This window comes from Pelodiscus sinensis, chromosome 6 (genome assembly GCF_049634645.1).
Source record: "Pelodiscus sinensis isolate JC-2024 chromosome 6, ASM4963464v1, whole genome shotgun sequence".
Classification (NCBI taxonomy): Eukaryota; Metazoa; Chordata; order Testudines; family Trionychidae; genus Pelodiscus; species Pelodiscus sinensis.
The window spans coordinates 106,832,427-106,856,375 of record NC_134716.1 but is presented as its reverse complement, the minus strand read 5'-3'; the positions used below and the strand labels follow the sequence as shown (position 1 = coordinate 106,856,375).

Genomic DNA, 23,949 nt, shown 5'->3' with positions numbered 1-23,949 from the left:
GGAGTGGGAGTGAATCCAAGAATTTTTCTGCTGCCTGATCCTTTATCGATGAAACATCTGTTCTCCATCTATAAGAAAGACGAGATGGAGAAAGCCCCTAACAAGACCAACGGGCCTAGGACTTCCAATTACCCCAGCAACTGAGATTTAGGATCACAGCTGCAGGAGGAGCTGTGAAAAAGGGCATAAACTGGGATGAAACCAATCTCTTTATTCTTCCTTTATCATCCTCTGGATATAGATATGGCCTTAGCTCCATGACGGAATGCACTGGAGCCAGCAACAGATGTAGAAGATGGACAGAAATAAACCTAGAGGGCTTCTGTGACGAGCTCTCTCTGAGTCTTAGGAGGAGGTACAGATGGATCTAGAAAAAGCCTAATAATCTCTTATGCTATTTTTTTCCAGGTTAAGATGGCAAACACATTGGAACTAGCCAAGCTTGTCGCTTCTTCATTCAGATCCAAGGAACACACAGAAGCTGAAGAGTGTACATCAGTCCCAGAAATAAAAGTTATTTTTAGATACAAAATGGACCTGGAATCATAGCAGAAGCAAAGCTGGAGTTGGAGACCCAGACAGCACAAAATTCAATAAAATACTCAACTGGTTCTTGATGATGAAGCTGGAACTGGCCTTGCTTTCAGCACCATAGGGGTATTATCAAAATTAGACAGATCTTACAGATCTGATATGTGGGACTCAGCCCTGCTGTCATGACTGTCTTTTCCCTTCTTCTTTAGAATCAACATAGCTGGAGATGGCCCTGGGTTTTGTAATAGACGTTATCAGCAGCATCTTTAAAAAGCCCTGACTTCTTGAACAAGAGGATCTGAAGCTGGACCCGATGAGATCTCCAGTTTTCTGAAATCTTTAAGTTGCTTCAAATTTCTGGAGGAATTTGCAGGAGCTGAAACCGGCCTCTCAAACCTCGAATCTGATGAATGGACAAATTCAAAGAATTTAGTCCCACAATGTTCCTTCAGAAGAAGCACCTGCAACCTGTTCTGCCTCTCCCTGTGAGTGCTGGATGTGAAAGTCTGGCAGATGAGCATCCAGGAGGAGGGTGGCCTTCTAAGCACTTTAGGCACCTAACACCCATTCAGCACTGGGAAGATGGCAGGTACAAAGCCCATCTCTTGAATCCCAACTTCTTTTTCTTCAGTGCTGCCTTAACCTGGGACCTAGCTAACTCACTTAGCTATCAATACTTATCACTGAACTACTCTTAATAATCAAATGACTCTAAGATTGGATTAAAAAACCCAGATACACTCAGCTGGAGTGGTTCATTTTTATTTAGTAAAGCAACTCTTGGAAGGGATGGAGGTAGCAGAGGGCACTACACTCCCTTTTATAGCCTCACCCTCAGAATATTTGGAGATGCTCTGTAGAGGAAGCATGAGCGCTTTAAAGGACACTATTTGGATCTCCTTTTACTGTTAGGCACCACTAGGCACTCCGATACCCCAAAGTCTGAATGTACAATATCTGTACAGAAGAATTCCTTCCTCTCCTTCCCCCCTCCAGGTGATATGATGGAGATTCATATGGATCAGTTCCGTTCTGAGCACTGTCTAGGCTTGTAATGAAACTATGTGCTAATCAGTAGCTAAATCAGACAAACTTGGCAAGCTAGGAGTAGGAGCATGGCTCTGTCTTCAAAATACAGAGTTTTCTATTGGTGAGCAACAGCGGTTTTTAATCCTCTCTGCATGTTAGAAACTATAGAGGCACCAATACTTGCTCATACACAAGGACAATACATTACACATGGACTCATGAAAAGAAAACCTGCTAAAAGCCTGGACAAGACAAACTGACAGCTATATAAAAATGTAAAAAAAACCCCACTTCCCTTAAAGTTATAAACTACAAAAATTGATGTTGGACTAAAAAGAGAGGGTCGGATTTATTTATTGTTTCTTGCAAGAAACAATGCAAGAAATGAAGAAGGACTCTGAAAATTGATTCTGGTTGATCAGATTTTGTTATAGCAGTATGTTTAGTATACAGGCAGTCCCCGGGTTACGTACAAGATAGGGACTGTAGGTTTGTTCTTAAGTTGAATTTGTATGTAAGTTGGAACTGGTACATATTGTAGGGGAAACTCTAGCCAAACATTTCTCCAGAGCTCAGTTTTATTCTCCCACACCTCACTTCCCTCAGTCCTTTATTCTCAAGCTGAGGTGTCTGCTGAGAAAAGCCACTCCGCGTCTCCCGGGTCTGCTTGGGCGGGGCGCTAGCTTCGCGTCTCCCTGGTCTGCTGGGGGGAAGCAGCTAGTGCGGGGTTGCCTCACCCCGTTTGTAAGTAGGGATCCGATGTAAGTCGGATCCATGTAACCCGGGGACTGCCTGTATACAGTAACTGCAGGGTCCGCTCTCAGATCTGTTAGTATTAATCTTTTATGATTCTTTTGTGTATTAAACTCTGATGATTCTTTGCCTCAAAGTCCCAGAAACCTTACTGTTTTAGCCAAAGTGTTAACTCATGCTAAAGAGTGCCTTGTTTTAGATTAATAAAAATTAATTATCTACCCTGTTTTTTTGCCTTGACCTTGCTGACCTTGTCAGTTGCCTAGGAAGGGCTACTAATACAGAACAAAAAACACAAATTTGCACTGTAATTGATGATATGCTACTAATTGACACCAAATTTCCCTATCCATTTTGCAATATATGTGTTCTATATTCAGTGTAACAACAAATCTTTGAGTAATGTATTGATTAATGGCTAAACCATTAAGAGCTAATTAGAGTCAGAGTATCTCAGTAGTGACAAATTAATTACAGGTGTCATTGGCTTATTGATAAACTAAGAATATTCAAAATAAAACCAAAGTGTGAGAAAGTTTCAGGAAGCTCAGCCCTGGGAGAGAAAATGTTTGTAGGATTTTTTTTTGCTCTAAACCAATAATATTAAAGGGTGAATTATGGGGAGATGGTTGGAAGTAAAAGTGAGGTGCCAAACTTTTCCAGTCTCAGTTTGGTTTATGTTTTCCTTTCTACATAGTGCTGCATTAAGTACTGATTGACTGTCTTAACTATAACTTCAACTGTGTTAATTATTTGACAGGTTTTATTAAATCAGAACACATAACAGATCACTGGGCTGGATTTTTGGCACTTGCTCCAAAACTCGCTCACTTTTGTGGTTCTAAGACAGGCCTTTGCATTTATTTTGCAGGGTTGTCTTATGATTTTGGCATTAGTTCAGATCTCTCTCTTCAAACCTTGCAAAATGCACTCAAGCCAACAAATCAGCGGTCGGGGGGGGGGGGGGGAGTACATCGACACAACTGAAATTTGGAGAAAACTGAATTTTCATTTTAAGTTTTACAGCGCTTTATTTTTGTACTTTTTACACCCAAAAATTTCATCGCCTGCTCGGCTACGATTAAGCTGTTTAAACAAATGTGTTGCAATGGTAGAAAAAAATTTGTGTGTCTGAAAACTAGGTAGTGGGGGGGGTCCTTTTTTTTTTAAAGGGGTACTTTATAAAAAAAAGGTTGAGAAACACTGCACTACAGTATGAGAGTCTGACGTTAAAAAATAAACTTTTCCTATGCAAAATAGACAGGGAAATTACAGATTTATTATCATTCCACAAGTCATATATAAATTGCTAGAGACTTCTGTTAGCTCCAAGTCTCCTTAAGTTGTCTGCTAACAATTGTTCCAAGGTTTGCTTCACAATTTGTGTACCTTTTTTGATAGTTTTTTCGGAAGAGGCTTTTCTGAAATTTGGTCCATCTACACTGGGCCAAATTTCGGAAAACCTTCTCTTTCGGAAGAGCCCTTCTTCCTCATGGGAGGAGGAAGACAGGGCTTCTGAAAGAGTGTGTCTGCTCTTCCGCAAAAAAAACCCCTAAAGAGCAGATGCGTTCCATGGATGCGGTGGATTTTCCAGGATACCTCTGGTGTCTTGGAAAAACCCCATAGTGTAGATATAGCCTCAAAAACCAGAGGAACCTTCTCTGGAAATAAATCTCCTACATTACTGTACTTAGAAAAAGGAGTGCTGTGCACGTGCTTTGCCTTCACTGCTCTTAGGATAAATAGTGTTGTTTTTGGTTTTTCTTTCCTTTAACTTGTTGGAGTGCAGCAACTGACTGCACCTCTGATATATTATATCAAAAGAGGACAAAAATAACAAAAATCCACCACATAATAAAATGGAAAAAATTCACTGAATAATCCTCCTGTTAGGTGTTTCCCTACATTCTTTAATGATGACCTGCAAAGATTTTTTTTTAAACTGGCCTTGTACTACTGTTGTTTCTTTATGATGTATAAAAATGGCCTGATAAATCCTTATAATTTTTTAAAGGGGATTTCCTACCGCCTCCTGTTTTTTCATACCTGGGAAACATCAGGAATCCAAGTTATGGTTTTCCCCTAATTTAGCTGCAAGGAGCTATGAGATGTGTCAGAAATCTATGGTGCTAGTTCTCACACCTTAAATACAAATGATATCTCTGTCCTATGCTTAATTTAAACCATTTATGGAAATATTTTTTGGTACAATTAATTTTAAACCCAACAACTTATTCAAGAGTTTCTTTTCCATCTTCACTAATAATATTGACATAGAAGCATTTAATCACCAAAGGTTGTATCTGACTGTGAATCAGGGTAGTACCTTTGGATGTTAGCAACACTTAGCCTTCAGATTTGTGTCTAACAAAATACTTAAGGCATGGTACTTTCCCAGTGTGACTCACACCTTGTTTTTATTACTTAAGTAACTCCGGGCAGATAAAACTGTTCACGCTTTTTTCCATTTCAAAGGTGCTTCCTGGTGTTTTTAAATGCTAACATGAAGACACTAATTATAAGCAGTTTCTCAAAAAGTGTATTTCCCTTAACATTATTTAATTAATACAACTACATTGTGTGGAATTCCTAAAAATCCTGTTTTGTAGGTTTTAAATTGGTTTTCATGTCACAAAAACCAAAGTTCTACGGTACTTTTGAGTTTGTGGAAGTTGAATGGCCCAAATTCAGAATTGGTTGGCATCAGCTAAATTGCATCAGTTTTTTCCCTAGTGACTTATTCTGATACAATCTGGGCTTGCATCTACAAGGACATAGAAATATTGCACATTACTTCAACTCAACTGAGTTCAACTACTAATGTATATAGCTTCTTGAAGGACCGGGCCCATGGTCTAGCGTAGACAATCACTTCAGAAAATGTGTTTTCAAAAGCAAATTACTGGTATTTTGTCTTCTTAATTAAAAAAAAAAACCCTAACACACACACACACACACACACACACACACCCTTATTATTCGCCTCTATTAAAAAAATAAAGGAACAGCACAGAAATGCGTGACTATCAAGTAAAAATGCCTGATTTAATTAGCAAATCATTTAGATTAATAACTATATTAAAACAAAAGCATTATAGAAATGCAATTAATAGACATTTGACAGACACACTTTAAATGGGTTGTGCCCACAAAAGCTCATACCACCATTTTTTGTTAGTCTCTAAGATGCTACAGGACTATTAGTTGTTTTCTAATTTTTTAAAAATATATGAGACAGTTTCAGAGAGGTAGCCGTGTTAGTCTATTTCCACAAAAACACCTAGGAGTCTGGAGGCACTTTAATGATTAATAAATTTATTAGAGTATCTTTGAATTACCATTGGATACTATGTTCATTGTAAAAATTATGTAAATCATAGAAATGAAGGGCTAGAAGGGACCTTAAAAATCATCTAGTCCTGTCCCTCTGCTTGGAGGCAGGAACAAATGAACCTAGACAATCCCTGACAGATGTTTATTTAACCTGTCCCAATATCAGGCATTCCACAACAACCAAGAGTAACCTAGTCCATTACTTAACTACACTTATAATTAAAGTTTTGTGAAATATCTAACCTAAATCTCCTGTGCTGAAGATTACTTCCTGTCCTCCATTCAGTCAATGTGCAGAACCATTTATCACCATCCCCTTTTTAGCAGCCCTTAACATATTTGAAAACTTAACAAGTTGTCTCCCTGCCATCTTTTCTCTAAACTAAAGATTGGAGTATAACTAGGGCCCTGTGAATTGTAATTAACTTTACAGGGTTGATGGAGGAATTTGGATTTATTTTAACCAAATGGGAGAGAGTAAGGTCCTGCATGAGAAAGGTGTTGTGGAGTGAGCCTGCCCAATACTCACCTAGTAGCAGCACTGGTCCTGCAAGGCTGCACTCAGCTCCCTGCTCCAGGCATTGCAACATGGCAGGGACATAAGGTGTTAGTACTGCTCAGGTTCGGCCTGGTTCCCCCTCGGTCATCATCATGATCACGGGGCAGCAGCCAGGCTAAATATGAGTGAGTGGCATTGCCTTGCTGTGCACCAGGTCGCAATGCCACTCACTCATCTTTGTCACAGCTGACTCCTGTCATGATGATGGAGGGGCAACTAGACCAAACCTAAATGGTAGTGCAACCCTGTGTGCCAGTCTGCAGTGTCTGGAGCAGGAAACTAGGCCCAGCATCACAAGACAGAAGTGCCCACTCAGGGGTGAGCTTTCATTTTTTACATTAATTTTGATTTTATGTGCAAAAAACAGAGGGTTCTAGGTGTCACGTGCACTTTTAAAAATAAAATGTGCAGTGCTTTTTGGGGTGGTTTATAAATACAATCTTTTGACAGCTACTGGAACCAAATTCTTCCCTGTTGACTTCTGTTGAGCCATTTTGGCTCCTTCAGCTTTGGAGATCAGTTAGGATTTCTACAGTGAATAGCTCCAAAGCAGAAAATATGTGTGTAAATCAGTGTTATATTTAGATTATCTCCAGGCAATCTTTGCATTTAGCTCTGATTGGACTTTTGAATGCACTGTACTTCATAAGTATGTGCAGACTCCAATGTTTGGTGCCTTTCCCCCATTTATTGTATTATGTGCCTCTGTTGTGGAATGTCCTATCTTTGTGGATAAAAAATGGAATGTCTTTATTCAAGATAAAGTTTCTTTAAGGATCATTTTTTGATAAACAATGAGGAGAGCCTTTGTGTGATCAAATTAATTTCCACTAATGTTAACAAGAAGAGGACACATGCCTAGGAGGGTAGAATAAGCACCTAATCTATATCAATTTCCTGTTAATTATAGTTGTTGTTCTCTAAAGTGCTGTGGGATGTTTGAATTAATGATTCATATAAAGAAAATAAACTGACTTCCTGAGACGGATCAATTCAATGAGGGGAATGGAAGTGGGTGCACACCATCTACAATGTGCAGGATCCTATCCTGTGCCTTGGGGCCACATAAGTGACCTGAATAGGCAGCCATGGGGCTAGAATATTTGGTCAGAGTCTAAGGTGGCTCTGAGTCTACTTCATGGTCATCCTACATTTCTGCTACACCTCATCTCCCTTGATTTGCCAGGTTTAGTCTCTGTAGAGTCATACTGGATTAAATAAATAAAAGATAATAAGGTGTTTGTTTTGTTTAACTGAATCTATTAAACAGATCATTTTCATTTGTCAGTTAGTAAGTAGTAATGAATTCATGACTTCTGTTGTTCAAGGGTGACCTCAAGACTTCTTCCTTCCACTAGACAGAGTGGATATGATTGAAAGAGCAGATGGGCAGTCAAATATCAGAGACCATCACACCAACTACATACCTAGACCAACAACAGATCTTGATTCTATTTTTAAAGCAATGTAGGTCATGGACCGATAAGTAGGGAAGAAGCAGAATGTGATTCCATTTTGTGTAAGGGGAAGGCATTAACCTTCTTATGTCAGGAGGGAATATTACAAACTACTCACATGAGAACTAGTGACTTATACACATTACAAGGCAGTCAATTTCCTTGCAGTACGATGCACTTGAGAAATGTAGATAGGATCTATAAATATAGTATACTACAGGTATATGTCTACACTGGCATGATTTTCCAGAAATTCTTTTAACAGAAAAGTTTTCCGTTAAAAGCATTTTTGGAAAAGCGCGTCTGGATTGGCAAGACGCTTTTCCACAAAAGCACTTTTTGCGGAAAAGCGTCCATGGCCAATCTAGACGCGCTTTTCCGCAAAAATGCCCCGATCGCCATTTTCGCGATCGGGGCTTTCTTGCGGAAAATAAATCTCTGCTGTCTACACTGCCCCTTTTGCGCAAAAGTTTTTCGGAAAAAGACTTTTGCCCGAACGGGAGCAGCATAGTATTTCCGCAAAATCAGTGACAATCTTACATGAGATTGTCAGTGCTTTTGCAGAAATTCAAGCGGCCAGTGTAGACAGCTGGCAAGTTTTTCCGGAAAAGCAAGTGCTTTTCCGGAAAAAGTGGCCAGTCTAGACACAGCCCAGATGTATAGTCCAGTAAGGTAGTATAAGGTTTCCATGTGCAGGTTTATGCCACATATCAAGAACAATTCCATGGGCCTTTCTTTACCTTCAAAAACAATTTTCTTGAATTCTTACAAGGCGCCTCGGCCCAGATTAAAAAACAACAAAAATATGCTGAAGCATATTTATATCTAAAAAAGGGGCTATCGAGAAATCAGTACCATATCTCATAGTTATATAGGCTACTAATCCAAATGATAACAGCTGCCTCCAGTTTCCAGTTTGCTATTGCATGCAAGATGATTGTGAAGGTTAACATAATTCACTTACTTTAATGCATTAAAAGTCTCCTTTCAAAATTCTTCCCTTAGGCAAACTGAGTCTCATCCAAATCCTAATAAGCTTGTGATGTCATTCCTAGTCTCTTGATTATGCTTGAGAATTCTGACTTGATCAATTCCTCTCATATCATCTAACCCCCTAATTTACACCTAGGGGGTTTTAAAGCAGTGCCAGTCACCATTAATTAAAGTCAAATTGGGATGCCCCACACACGCCTACAAGGCTATGCTATTGTCCGTTGGTTGTTCTCATAGATTTCTCTTTCTGAAATGTATCTGTTTATGACCATCCAGGCTTCATCCAATTCCTTGCTCTGCACCAAAAGCCATCAAAGCTAATCTCACCAAGATTTACAATACATCATTCTAGGTTCATCAGAGGCAGTACTTCCTGGTGCTCCCAGAAGCTTTATATCTGCCTCAGGGAGCTCTGAAAAGGCATAATTCCTCATCACTCTGCTGAAGGCTTTGGTTTAAAAGACAGGCTAGCCCTTGATTGCTCTTCAGTGGTCCAACTTAAGCTATGTATAAAGTCTTTCAAAAGAAAACTCAAGAGGTTTTCATCCCAGTTTCAGCTGGGCCAAGTCCCTTCTGTCTCCCTTCCAAAAATTCTAAATAAATAAATAAATAAATAAATAAAATAGGGTTCTGTATAAACTGCCCGAGGACTCAAGATTCTAGAAACTCTTGGATCATGTTTTTAGGCTTGCTAAAGTTACGAGTTTATCAATTTATTTTGCTCTTATTTAAACCCATATTTTCCCTCAAGCCTGATAGAGACCAACACTATGCTGGCACTTTACAGTGCAATAATTTCTGTCTCAAGGGTGTGGAACATCTTCCTTTTCCTGCAACCGCAGCAATTAAAAGCATCATGTGAACCAGGATACAGAATTGTGAGCTGTGCTCCCAATATCACTAGCTACTTTCCTTACAGAAGTGGTTTACATAAACCATTCTATAGTTAAAAGAAACCTGTATTAAGTATTGATGAATATGCCAAAAAATGACAGTCTTCTCTATCGGTTTGTATGTATTCTAAATGTATTGCAATCTATATTCTTTACATGCCAACTACTTACATCAGTCAAGCTTTCAGAGGGTTTCATCTCTCCTTAACACAGAGAACAGAACTCTCCTTAGCTAAAGGAACATGCATAATTCTTTGTGTGTTTTTGACTAAATCAGCTTTGATAAGAACATGGATGTATATATCATAGGATAACAAGTTTATGAACACTTCTGCCCAAGCTCCCGTCCCTTCTGGGACTGTAGAACTACACCCCCATTTTGCCCAGGGGCCCAGCAAGTCTGTCAGCCTTCCTAGCATTGTATCATGTTATGACATGCCATTATGTTGAAGTGAATGAAAATATTAGCTGTCTTCTGGAATTGTACATTACTCTGCTATGTGTATGACATGAATCTCCATAGCTTAGTATGATGCAGAATTGAATTCATATTAGGCATCTCTATAAAAAAAATATGAGCACAACAGCTTTAGAAAACTATATTAATAAATTCCAAGGTCAGATAGGACCACTGTGATCATTGTCTGACCTCCTGTATTACACAAAATTCTTAAAAATAAGACTAGCAATAGAATTAAATACAGAAATTAATTTGTAACCTAAGTGTTCTGTCCAATTTAGCCATTAGCCTTACTGAAATGTTAGCGTACTAGGCATTAAGTTAGAGTTTTGTCTCCTCCACAAAATGTGAGTAAATCGATTTTTCAGAGGGGATCTGTTCAGGGGTTAGGGATGGAATCTTCCCCTTCTCCACCCGTTGGAGGCACCAGCACAGCTGATCTACTGTTGCTTTTAAAGCTGATAAACTTTAATGAAGTTCAGTAATTGTGTATCCATCTCAAATCTTTGGCATTAGACTAGCGGATCCAGATTAAGTCCAGTAAAATCAGTAAGCATTGGCTCAATGTTTTTGTTCCACAATTAGAAGTGATATTTATTCTACTTAAAATCCCCTTTATTTCTTTTAAGAGCTCTTAAATATATTTGATCAAAAGACAAAACTATATATTGAGGATCCTGAGATTATTTTATGAATATAGTAATAAACACCCACCAACTGCTATTTCAATTTTACTGCACCTAACATTCAGAATCTGTTTAATCACTGAACCTGGCAAATGGATATTGCCATTGTTGGATTCCTTACAAATTATGTGCCAAAAGGGAAGGATTTATTTCTTCAGACAACTATTGTAATGAAGAAGGGGACTATGGAGATTCAGATTCTGATCTATGTTAAAATCAAGAGTGAGAAAAAGAATCAGAATATCAAACTTTCAATGTCAAGCAATAGTGTAAGAGTTCTGAACATTTTTCTGAAGAATAAAAAAGGGCCACACCATAATATTTTATTTACTTAAACAGACTTTAGGAAAACAGATTCCCCATGACCACTGTGTTTGCCAGAATTCCATCATCAAAATATAGTTTGGCACCACATCCCCAGAAGCAAACATCTTCATCTGAATTCTATGGATCAGGTCTATACCTGCTTCTGGATAAGTAGATACATGCACAAGGTAAAAGAAATTAATTCTGTTGGCAATTTCCTGGTTTCCATCCTCTCTTCTGATAAAAGTCTCATTATTATATGAATTATCTAATATTTGTGCTCCCTTCTCATTTCCTGTGTAGCGGTCATCCTCCTTTTCACAGCTAAAAAGCTACAGCGGTGTTAAACTACAGGCAGTCCCCGGGTTACATGGATCCGACTTACATCGGATCCCTACTTACAAACGGGGTGAGGCAACCCTGCACTAGCTGCTTCCCCCCAGCAGACCAGGGAGACGCGAAGCTAGCGCCCCCCCAGCAGACCAGGGAGACGCGGAGTGGCTTTTCTCAGCAGACACCTCAGCTTGAGAATAAAGGACTGAGGGAAGTGAGGTGTAGGAGAATAAAACTGAGCTCTGGAGAAATGTTTGGCTAGAGTTTCCCCTACAATATGTACCAGTTCCAACTTACATACAAATTCAACTTAAGAACAAACCTACAGTCCCTATCTTGTACGTAACCCGGGGACTGCCTGTATTACTCTTCTCTATGCAGCATTTTCATGGGGATATGAGATGGGGTGAATAAACCCTGTATTACAATTGAAGGATTAAAGAACAGATTACCCCCACTCCAGCAATTCTTGCAAAGCATGCTCCAGATGGATGTGGAATTTAAGAGGAATGCCAGACATCTTGAAAGGAGGCTGCAAAGGCAGGGAGATGGAATCACTCTGGGATGGAGCTCTTGCAGAAGCCTCTCTTGGAGAGGAGGCATTTATTTGGTTGGCCCAGAAAGAAGGTGTAGTTAGTAGCTTTTTTCATTACCTTATTGCTACAGACTACAAAATTTGGACAGTAGAGTGAGTGGTAGGAAGTGGACCAAGAAGGTCAGCCCTAAGGCACTCCAGAGTGCCAGCCCTTCAATATCCCATGCAACGACCATGGACACAAACCCAGTGAAATGGGAGTAGTTGAGCTCCCCTGCCAATCTCTCTCCATGCTTAGGCCTTGTCTACACTATGTTGTTTTGTCAACAATAGTCAGGTTTCATCAACAAAACAGCAGAAGTGTACACATTAAAATGCTCTTTTTGCAGCAAAATATAATCACCTCGACATGCATAAAGCTTTTTACAGCATAGTTATAGAGACAAAGTTTAGTGTAAACATTGAGCTTGGTTAGGGCACTGTAAATGGCCTCAGGAGAGGTCTCACAATGCCCATCCTGACCACTCTGGTCAGCAGTTTGAATCCCACTTCCCTGCACCCTGGTAAACAGGCATCTGTCCCTCCACCTTTCAAGACCAGGGAATTTTAGAAATTCCACTTCCTGATTGCTTAGCATGGGCATCTCATATCACATCTTGCAGAAGACTGTGGCAGCTTGACGCAGCAAACACTCTTCCATTTGGAGCACACCTAAGTGGTTGGATCTGCTGGCTCTGTCGGGGAGGAGGTTGTGCAGTTCCAGCTGTTCTCCAGACATAGGAACTTTGACACCTACAGTCAGATTTCTTGCAGCATATTGGATAAAGGCTATGAATGGGATATGCACTAGTACTGTGCAAAGATAAGGACTTGAGGCCCACATATCAGAAGGCCAGGGAGGCAAACAGTCACTCTGGTGCTGCACCAAAGACTAGTATCTCTATAAGAAGCTGATTGCCATTCTCTGTGATAACCCCGCTTCCCTGTCTAGAGACCTTTGAATACTTCGCCCGGGCTCGAGACCCTAGACTCAACTTAAAGAATGAAGAAATGAATGAGGGAATAGAGTTGAAGGATAATATGGAGCACACAGCAGGGTTGTATGGTGGTATGGCAGGTCATGACCTCTTTTCAGTCTGGAGAGGTCTAGCCAGTCCCAGCAGTCTGTCTCTGGAGTCCATGATGCAGGAAAGGAGAGATCTGCTAAGTGATCTTTTTCAAGTTGATGCTGATAGGAAGTAGAGCTGCCCTTTGTTCTGTATATTCTAGAAGTGGGTGAAGGGATGAAAATGTACAAGACTAGCTTACCTAATCCTTTGCTGAAGGTTCCTTGGCAGAGATGCTTTGTTCCTTCTGCCATTGTTGGAAACTGTCCTGTGCCAAATTGTCAATCACTTGTGCAGGGAGCAAGGTGGTATATAAGCAAGGAGCATAGAGACCTGATCTTAACATGCATACATGCACCCTTGCTTACCCCCAGAACTGAGATATCTGCTTCAATAACCCTGTACCTATGGAAAATGTCTAAAATAGACAAGCAAGATAGAAAGGAGAGCAAGGAGTAAACTATAATGGACTATAAGCAAATGATAAATGTGATAGGGGGGCAAACAGATGATGAATTCCCTAATCATGCTCCATGCAGAATGCATGTGTACTTGCACCCCACCCCTTGCAGTTAATATAGAACTGCTTTCCATGCCCTCCCCAGACTCCTCCCTGGAATGTCTCAGTACCCTATTCATCAATCCCTTCTGGCAGTAGAGTGGAGTTACACACAGCTATGAGAACCTAGACTAGTGTTTCCTAAACTGTGTTCCAGGGCACAACGGTGTGCCACAAAGCAGTCAGAAGTGTGCCATGGAAAACAACAGAATTCAAAATGGCCGCCCTTAAAGGGGTGACTTTTTTTTCCCCTCAATTGTTAGGTCAGTCTTAAAACGTTTAAGAAACACTGACCTAGACTGCCCTGCACTCTTATCTCCCTTCCCGCCAAGCCTCTTCTGTGTGTTGTTAATTGATATTTAATACAAATAACTTTCTGGAAGAAAGGATATTTGTTTGTTGGACTTTCATGCAGCAAGGTAGAAAACTGAGGTAAAGGCCACTGCCCATGCTGTTGAATCATGAGTATGTTCCCAAATTAATATTAAATTCCCTCTCCCTTTCAACAAGTTTTCTTTTGTTAGGGTATGTCTACACTACCCTCCTAGTTCGAACTAGGAGGGTAATGTATGCATACCGCACTTGCTAATGAAGCCCGGGATTTGAATTTCCCGGGCTTCATTAGCATAAGCGGGGAGCCGCCATTTTTAAATCCCCGCTGCTTCGAACCCCGTGTAGCGCGGCTACACGGGGCTCGAACTAGGTAGTTCGGACTAGGGTGCCTATTCCGAACTACCGGTACACCTCGTTTCACGAGGAGTACCGGTAGTTCGGAATAGGACCCTAGTCCGAACTACCTAGTTCGAGCCCCGTGTAGCCGCGCTACACGGGGTTCGAAGCAGCGGGGATTTAAAAATGGCGGCTCCCCGCTTATGCTAATGAAGCCCGGGAAATTCAAATCCCGGGCTTCATTAGCAAGTGCGGTATGCATACATTACCCCGCTAGTTCGAACTAGCGGGGTAGTGTAGACATACCCCCATACAGAGAGAGTTAGTACTTGCTAGTGGGGAAACATTGTCTTTTTTATAGGCACCTGGAGTGATGATTCCATTTTCCCTGATTAGTGGGTGAGGGCTCTACATGGTTCTGTTATGTATAAAGGGGAACTCAGATACTGGACCTGGCTCTTGCTGTTGCTGACTACACCTGGTAAAAGGGATACACTATACAGGTAGGGTTGCCAGGTGTCTGGTTTTTGCCCGGATAGTCTGTTATTTCTGATCCCTGTCCGGTAAAAAAAACAGAAAATACCGGATATGTAAAATGCCTGGTATTTTCTGTTTCTCTCGGACGGAAGGCCGGTGGGGACATTCTTCTTTGCTCAACAACTTTGGCTCCTTGTTTTTTTTTTCTTTTTTTTCCTGCTGTGTTCAGGATTTTTTGTGAAGATATCTGGCAACCCTAATAAAAGGTTTAACATTCTACTTACAGTAACCCAAATAAAGCTGTGTGCCCACATACGCATTTGAATAGAGCAACAGCTCTAGTGCCAGATTCTACACTAACATGCATCCTTACTGGTTTCAAGAGCAATGGGAGCATAATTCAGCGTAAAACTTGATTCTTGTTTCTTCAGTAGTAAATGATGCAGAAAACTGTTTTATTAAACAAACTGAGGCAACACATGCACCCCTGTCCAGAGAGGGTGGGCAGGTAGGGACTGACTGAAGCTCAGGAAAGGCTAAATATTGTCAGGAGACAGAATAGATCCTTCAAGAAGAGCTCTTCCTCGCAAGAGACTGGGGTGAAGTTGGGGAAATCCAAAATCAAATCCTTCCTGAGGGTTAAGAAGTTTAGTTAATTTTTGTAAAACTAAATTAATTTAATTAAGTTTTGTAACGCTGACTGTGCAGAAGTACTGAAACACTTGGAGGAAAACTATCAGTGTCTGAGACCATGAAATAACAATACATAGCCTATTTATTTTGTTTTAAAAGCTGTAATTAACTTTTGTTTAATCACTGAGGAGGAAGTCAGCCTTGGGCAATAAAAGACCTGAGCTGAAACAAAACTCCCTTGGACTTCAGTGGGGCCAGGATTTCACCCCCAGTTTTCAGAGGTTTTGAATTAATTCCTACAGCCTCTGAGTCAGTCCCAAAGTTTTCAGAAGTTGCTACTAGTTTGGGGCATCTAAGCATTTGAATGCCCAAACTGAAACAGATAAGTCTGACTTTTATTGCTGCCGAGCAACTCCAGATGAAGCCAGTGGAAGCTCATGACCTTTCAAGAAGGTCTCAGACACCAGATAAAGGAAGCACCCAAAATCAGTGGCAGATTTTACAAATGCAAGCCTAAGTGACATGCCCAAGGTTACAAGAATTTTGTGGCGGAGCTAGGATAGGAACTTTGGAGTCCTGAATTCCAGCTCTGTGTTTAGTTCATAAACATAATTGCTCCCTATTTCATAGTACTCAGCTCTCACAAGAAAGCTTATTCTGATGACTTGGTCCAATTTCTAGACCAAATAGCCACAAACATATTGTAGATATTAATCTAAACTCTCAATTTCCACCCCATCTTCAGACACTTATTTTTTAAATGTTTTCTCATGACTAACTTTAAACTATACAACCTGCATTCCTCCAGGTTCCCCTTCCCTTCATGGTCTACATGCCACATTTGCACAGCTACATGTGAGCTGTTGCTAATCCTCCTGCCAGCCTGTTTATCTAGGTCATTTCATCAGAGATAGACAGCCCATAGCATAATTAAATATCAGTTTTATCAGGCTGCATTGCCAACATAAAACACACAGTAAATGATAGCACTAGTTATATACACATGCCAGGCATTGCTTCCTGCTAAGACTTGTTCATACTACAGAGGCAGTCCACTCATGTGCCTTTGGGAAAGGAAGACTCTATAGCTCAACAACAGTGACCCATCTCTCAAGACAAAATAAAAGATATGTGGATGCAGTGCAGCGCCTCGGTGAGAGGGAGGCTTGATGTAGGAAGGAAAGAAAAGGGATCTATCTAGTTTGCTGTAGGCAAGTCAGCCTGACCAAAGAAAAAAAAATGCTGGCCCCCTCTGAACCCACAACCAACCAAACAGATCCCACACAATCCCCAGAACACGGAGAATGTGTTAGAGATGGCAGTGAGGTTCCACAGGATGCAGAGAAGGATAAAAGGGCTCTAAATCATCACAGCTCCCTTTCTCCTCCCCAGCTCAGTTAGCTATTCTCATGTTTCTGTACCTCCCTTCCACCCCATGCCAGTGTCAGTGAATGCTAAAGATGTCAAACAGTCTGATCCCAATCAATAATCTTCCGAGAAACACTAGGTGGATGTACGTTCAGTGATCATAACTAATGCATATTTCAGGTAATAATAAAGTAATGTAAGTTTAGTTCAACATTTAATTAAAAGATCAGTGCAAGTCTAAAGTGTCCTTGTAAACTAAAATCTCCTTGCCCAGGCTATTATTAGCAATTCATAGGAGACAGCTGTTTTGGTGACAACTGTCAGCCAGGTGACAATAGTTTTTTTCCAGAAGCTGCTAGCTATACAGTATCTAACACATTATATTGAGTTTAGCTGGTTTCTGATGATTTTTAATAGCCTATTAACATTTACAAAGTCTACCAATCAGTCTAAAGCCCATACGATACTTTATAGAATGACAAACATCCTTATATACCTATGTAAACACACTGTAGAACAGGTTTAGCCACAGTACTCACTTTTGCCTGGTAATGAAGTCTGGGTTGATCCATGTCAGTTCGGGAGCACTTCCTGAACAAGAACATGAAAATCCAGCATTGGTAAGAGTTAAAAAAAAAAAACAGTAAATCCAGAGAAAGGAAAATACCTCCCCCCCACCCAAAACAAAAAAAAAATAAGATTCAGAAAAATCTCTAATGTTTACAGCACTGACTCCCAAGATATTCAGTCTGTCGGCTCTGAGCAATATAACTAGGTACTTGTACATTCTCAGCCCATTAGAGGAGGAGTCAGTGTTGCAACATTTATGTTCCTTGCTCCAGGCAAAACAGTGATTTTCTTCAGTGTGCAAAATGTCCGGAGCATGACAGTTTTACAAGGTTAGAGCGGTACTTTGGAGTGTAGGAAATCAGCAATTAATTTGTTTTTAAAATCTCTCTTATCTAAAAATTATGATGCCTGCTTGAAAGTATATAGTGAACTTTTCTTGAAGTATCTATCAACATTCTTTCAACATAAAATACTTCAAAAGTTCTTTCCATACCGAAATGTCAACTACTTATTTTAGAGTGAAATGAAACTGCACAAATCATTGCATTCATGAGACATTTGAAGAAAAATGAGATTCTTTCCCTTAAATTTTCAGAAATCCTATGAAAGTGAAAAAACCTTAGCTTACAGCTTTGCATTACTTGTGTAGAACTGTGTGAGAAATTTGTAATCATTTTTGCAAATTCTGACCCATCTTTTCATTTAGCCATATTTGCCATAACGTAACTGAAGATTTATTTGTGCCATTGTGTGTGACAGGGAAAGTTTGGATCTGCAAGTGAAACTTTTTAGCTAAAACTTATCATCATGAAAAGGGTAGAGTAAAAGTTCTGTAGATACTAAAGGCTAGATTCAGCCATTCATGGACATTATGACTCAGGTGATCTATTACAAAGCTTGAGTAACTTCAAATACCAAATAATTATATGAATACAGTGAGAAATCTATAGGCAAGTAATTTCAAGTAACATAAACAAATGTTGCAAGTCATGATCTACTCAGAAAGAGACTAAAGTCGTCATCAACTAAAAATATTCACAAGAAATAATTCAACAAGCTCTAACGGTGTATATGCAAAATTTCCTCCAGTGGCTGGCTCCCTATCTAGAAATCTGCAGTTAAGTGGCTTGATAGGTTGGGGATGAATCTCATGAGAATATGCATCATCTCAGGAACAAAAAATGGAACAGTTAAGGACAACATAACACAGGGGTGGGCAGAAATTTTTGGAAAGAGGCCAGTTAATGAATTTTGGTACTGGTTACGGGCTGGTTCCACCGCCTCACCGAGGAAGGGGAGGGTGTGGGGCAGAAGAGGTAGGGCCGGAGACTAGCTTCCCCCCAGAGTCCTCTGGGGTCAGAGGCTCTGAAGTAAAAACACAGCTAGGGGTTCGCGACTTCTGGCCCCGCTGCTACCTCATTGCCTGGCAGCCATCTGGGGTTGCTTTGGCTATTTAAAAAGCTTGCAGCTCCAACTCCTGCCAGGGTAGTACCATGACTGGGAATCATTAGCTATTTAAATAGGATCGTTCTGCCTGAGTCACCACCTGGAAATTTGGTGGCACAGGCAGCAGGATATAAATAGGAAGTAGCCTGATGCAGTCTGTGGGCTGGACCAATGAGTTAGGCAGGCTGGATTGAGCCTCTGGGATGCATTTTGCCTATCCCTAACGTAAAAGATACTGAATCAGCTTGAACTGGGCTGCAATCAGCTGCTTCTCTCTCCCAAATTTAGAGGACTAACCCCAGAAAAGCAAACAAAGGAGAGAAATTGTGTTCAAGGGAGAGAATTAGTTAGAACCAGGAAGGGGCATCTGGGGAAAGGGCTATTTTCGTCTTATATGGTAGGGCGTAATATAGTCATCTGTGGAGGGGAGTATATCTTTCTGGAATACCACACAATACAGTTCTATGGACATCTTGGCTGGGAACAAGACAAGCTCATATCCTCCTCACCTGAAGAGAATCTAGATGAAATCAATAACAATAAAGGACTACCCAGCTGACAAAATGATGAATTAATTGCTATTTATTTTTTACCAAGCCAGTGAGAACTTTAACATTAAAGAGGGCAGTGAAATATTCTACTTAACATAAGGAATGAAAGTGAATGAGAAACAACAGTATTCAGAATTTTTGCTACAGATCACCAGGATGAAGACATAATAAGATTAAAAAGTTAAGTTAACTTTCCAGATATCCAAAGCTTTAGGACATTGTATATATGAAGGATTTTAACCATGATGAAATTTGTTGCTTAATAAATCCAGCCAAACCTGCATCAGAAAGGATTCTGAGCTACCTACTTTATGATCCATAAATGTAGATAATACATTTGGATAATTGTTTTGTTAATAAAGGTGGTTAAGAACAGTAAAAAAAAAAAAAAAAAAAAAAAAAAAAAAGAAGCCTGGAATCAGTTATGACAAGCAGCTTAAATTCAACTACAGCGGGTGTTACATTTCAGGAGAGCATGATTTAGTAAATTAAGGTATTAAGTTCCCAATTGCCCTCTCCTTTGTTAGTGCGGGCACCGAGTAGACACCTGAAATCATGCATGTATTAGCCTCATGAGTTAGCAGTCCTAAAACAGTGGTCTATCAAAGATGACATGGAAGGGACCAACCCTGCAATATATTGAGCTCCTCCTGAGAGGTGCAGAGCACTTTCAACCATTGCTGACTTGAATGGGAGTTGTGTGTTCAGCAGTGCTCAGAACTGACCACATTCAGAATCTCTGGCAACATGAGGTGGATCAATTGGGAGAGTAACTGGAAGGAATCACTTTTATCCAGTCTCACTCTCACTGTTTTGTTGTTTAACTTTAAAGGATAGGGTACGTCTAGACTACAGCCCTGTGTCGCCAGAGAGATGTAAATTAGACATACCGACGTTGCAAATGAAGTGGGGACTTAAACCTCCTGTGTTTCATTTGAATAAAAATGGCTGCCACGTTTTGCTGAGTCAGCAGTTTGTTGGCAAAAAGCGGTTGTCAAGATGGGGATTGGGCAACAAAGAAAGCCTTTGTCGGCCGATCCTGTAAACCTTGTTTTACGAGGCATAAGGGATTGGCTGACAAAGGTTTTCTTTGCCGCCCGATCTCCATCTTGACAGCTGCTTTCTGCCAACAAACTGCTGACTTGGCAAAACGCGGCAGCCATTTTTATTCAAATGAAGCATGGGAAATTTAAATCCCTGCTTCATTTGCAATGTCGTTATGTCCAACTTACATCCCTCTCATAAGAGAGGGATGTAGTCTAGACATGCCCATAGTAAGCAGGACCTTTCGGGTTGAGAGACAGATGGATGAACCTTTCCTTATTGCCTCTGAGCTTAGTCCAGTTTGGTAGCTTAGTCTGCAAACTTAGACTAGTAGCACCATAAAGATTAACAAAACACGTAGATGGTATCATGAGCTTTTGTGGGCGCAACCCACTTCTTCAGATGACACTTATGAAGAAGTGGGTTGCGCCCACAAAAGCTCATGATACCATCTACGTGTTTTGTTAATCTTTATGGTGCTACTAGTCTATTTGTTGTTTTTTAAGTTTTTCCTGTTACAGACTAACTTGGCTACCCCTCTTAAGCTTCTGCAAACTGAGGCAGGACAGGAAGGGTACGTCTAGCCTACACGCTTCTTTCGAAAGAGATCGTCTAGACAGCCACAACTTTTTCAAAAAAGCAATCCGCTTTTTCGAAAGAGAGCGCCCAAACAATCTGGATGCTCTTTTTCAAAAACGACCTGTTTGTAGTCAAAAACATGTTTTCTAAAGAGCTCTTTCGAAAAAGGCATTCTTCCTTGTAAAATGAGGTTTACCACTGTCAAAAAAACCACCTCGTTCTTTCGATTTAATTTCGAAAGAACGCGGCACCAGTTTAGATGCAGATGAAGTTTTTTCAAAAAAGGCCACTTTAAAAAAGAAATAAAACACCTGTAGTCTAGACATAGCCCAAGTGAAATGGGTATTTGGGTAACAAAGGTGGGCCCAGAAAGCAAAGAGAAAAAGCATTTAACCCAATGAAAAGACTAATCCGGGGATGAAACCAAATGTTAGCAGTGCAAATTAAAATGTCCAAGAGGTTAGAATGAGGCAGCCAGTCAGTAAAGGGAAGCCTAACGAGTGCAGATAGAAAATGACTGTGCCTACTGGTGTGTGGTTGTGATGGTACAACCACAATGATCATACTCAGTCTGAAACCAGAATACTTGGTTGCCAGTAGAGACTGGTCTAGCCAAGAGCACTTTTTTCCATTAGTGGGCCTTGGTGTGACCATGGGAAGCCAAGATCTGTATAATGATACTTATGGTGGCCAACTTTCTAATTCCTGAGAATTGGATACCTGCTTCTTCCCCACAACCATACTCCCTGTTCCATCTTCCTCTCGCCCCCAGACCCTGACCACAGCTTGCTCCCCGCTTCCAGGAAGCTGGTGTGATTGAGCAAGTTGGAGAGGATTCATAATACTTCGAACAGCATGAGAAGTTTAAAATAAGTATTTGTTCTTTGCCTTTTGGAAAATTTTTCTTTCATACTTCTTACAACAAAAGACACTTCTTACAAGATCCCTTCTCACAACAAAATTCTCCAAAGAAAAATCTTGTGGAAAAAACCTCTAGCCTTAGGTGTGTTCATTAAATGTCACACCTGTTCTATAAATAGGCTTTCCTCACACACTTTCTTAGTGACTTTTATTTTTAATACAGAAAACTGATTGCAGACTCAAATGAAGCAAACCTAAGGAGCAGATTCACTGTGGCATTATGCAAATGCATGTTGACATCCAGTATGTATCTATTTGCATTTTGTCCTAATACTTAGGATTTGTCTATATTAGAAAACACCAACAGGATACAATTTGGAGAGCTGGCAACCTTTTCCAGTAATAATCATAACATCATCCAAGGATTATGGTTTTATACGTGAAACTACATACAAACACATATCTAAACATTTAATGCAAAGGATAATGCTGTTTTCAAGGACACAGTGGTTTCAACTCTGCCTCCAGGGAACTGAGGTAGACCCTTAAATTGTCCTCCAGATTTCACTGTCTGGCTATACAGCTCTAAAGGCAATGTTGCTGCCAGCACCAGCACAGAAGAAAGAGTGGCAATGTATCATGCACAGTCTATACTTTTAATATCTAACACAGTCAGGAAGTTGAGAGCCATAAGATATAGCATATATTTCGCTCCTCCATCTCCATTTCCAAATCAATTTTCTACCCACAGTCAAATCCAGCAGAACCTGGTGGTGACACTTCAGAGCTGAAGAGCTCAGCTCAGCCACTTATTCCCAAGTTAAACCTCTCCTCAGGACTTCCTATCATGGTGCCTAAGACTATGCCTAAGCTATCTTCATAACGCCCCTTATTTTTCAGCATTGTGTGAGAATTAACTTAGAAGCTCATGAAGGGCCTGATCCAATCCACATTTTGGTCAATGAAAAGATTCCCATTGATGCAATGGGAGATGGTTATGATGGAAAAGTGCTAGACTGACAGTACTCACTTATGTCATCTAGAAATCTATAACACAGGTAGAACACTGACAGCAGAACTTTTCCCAGACTGATCTACCAGTATTCTTCAACTCATTCTCAGAAGACCCATCTCTTTAAGAGGGCAGCTCAGTTCTCATGTCAATCACTATTTGGCCTCTTCTACTGAAACTGTATAGGAGGACATTAGGTAGTTAGTATTGTTCTGTACAGGGAAATGAACTAAAACCACAGTGATCATTTACAGTGTACCACCAGAGAACCATCAACTCGGAACAACCCTTGGTCACCATTTATGCAAGATGGATGAGAAGTGACAGACTATGGATAAAAACCTATATATTTCATTACCAAATTCCCCAACCATCCAACCACTTTGGAACACATTTCTTTCTCAAACAGTAGACAAAAATCATACAGGTTGCATTAGCAAATGTGTGTTCTCTTTGGATTTGCATAGTAAACAGTAGGAGAGCTCGAATGCAAAATTAAAAGGAATTTCCTGCTCCAATGGCTTTTGTTATATCAAACTATAACATATTAATTGTCTGTGTATGGTAAGATGCAATTTCTCTTTCTCTCAGAAATAAAAGAGCCATGTTTGTTTAATTTCACCAATTTATAATACAAAAGTGTCTTGATTTGGTCTGCGAGAACTGCACAGCAGAGTCACTTGGTTTTCTAATTAGGTCTGCATTATGAGAGATGCCTGCTAAATAAGAGTCCACACTCATTAAACCCCTAGCCTGGGAAGGTAAACACATAAGATGTTTGGGGTGACATCCATACTTTTTATATATATCCATAGGAATAAAGGGGAACAACACAGATTTTTTTAAAAAGCTTTTAATTTTTTGCCACAAGAACATTTTTCTAATACTAGCAGCCACAGCCAAAAACAGGTTTTGTGCAAATGAACATTAAAACTGTAATAAAATAGATATGATAGAGCAAAACTGTTAACAAAATTTCCTAATACATTACTCCATTTTTTTTAATTTAATAATTTCTCTCTCCTTCTATCCATTGATCCTGTGGGACGGACAGGCAAACTATTTTGTTGGCTGCAAAGAGTTCTCATAGCCACATCCTTGAAATAGATAAGGATTACAGTGAAGTACTGTACTGTAAGTACTTGGCTTGAAGTACTTTGTTCATGTCTCACCTACAATCTAAAATTCTTTAGTATTATCAAA

The 23,949-nt window shown here is 40.1% G+C and overlaps 1 protein-coding gene across 7 annotated transcripts in view; it reads right to left on the bottom strand.

Annotated features, from left to right (window-relative positions):
* The window catches only part of PRLR (prolactin receptor), a 261,793-nt gene that overhangs the window by 121,215 nt on the left and 116,629 nt on the right, over positions 1–23,949 (bottom strand). For 5 of the 7 annotated variants that reach the window (XM_075932555.1, XM_075932553.1, XM_075932559.1 and 2 more), the window contains one exon: positions 17,223–17,274. The exons of the other annotated variants lie outside the window; for them this stretch is intronic. The gene's annotated coding sequence lies outside the window, so the exon portion shown is untranslated. The remainder of the gene's footprint in view (positions 1–17,222; positions 17,275–23,949) is intronic. 7 annotated transcript variants of the gene reach the window in all.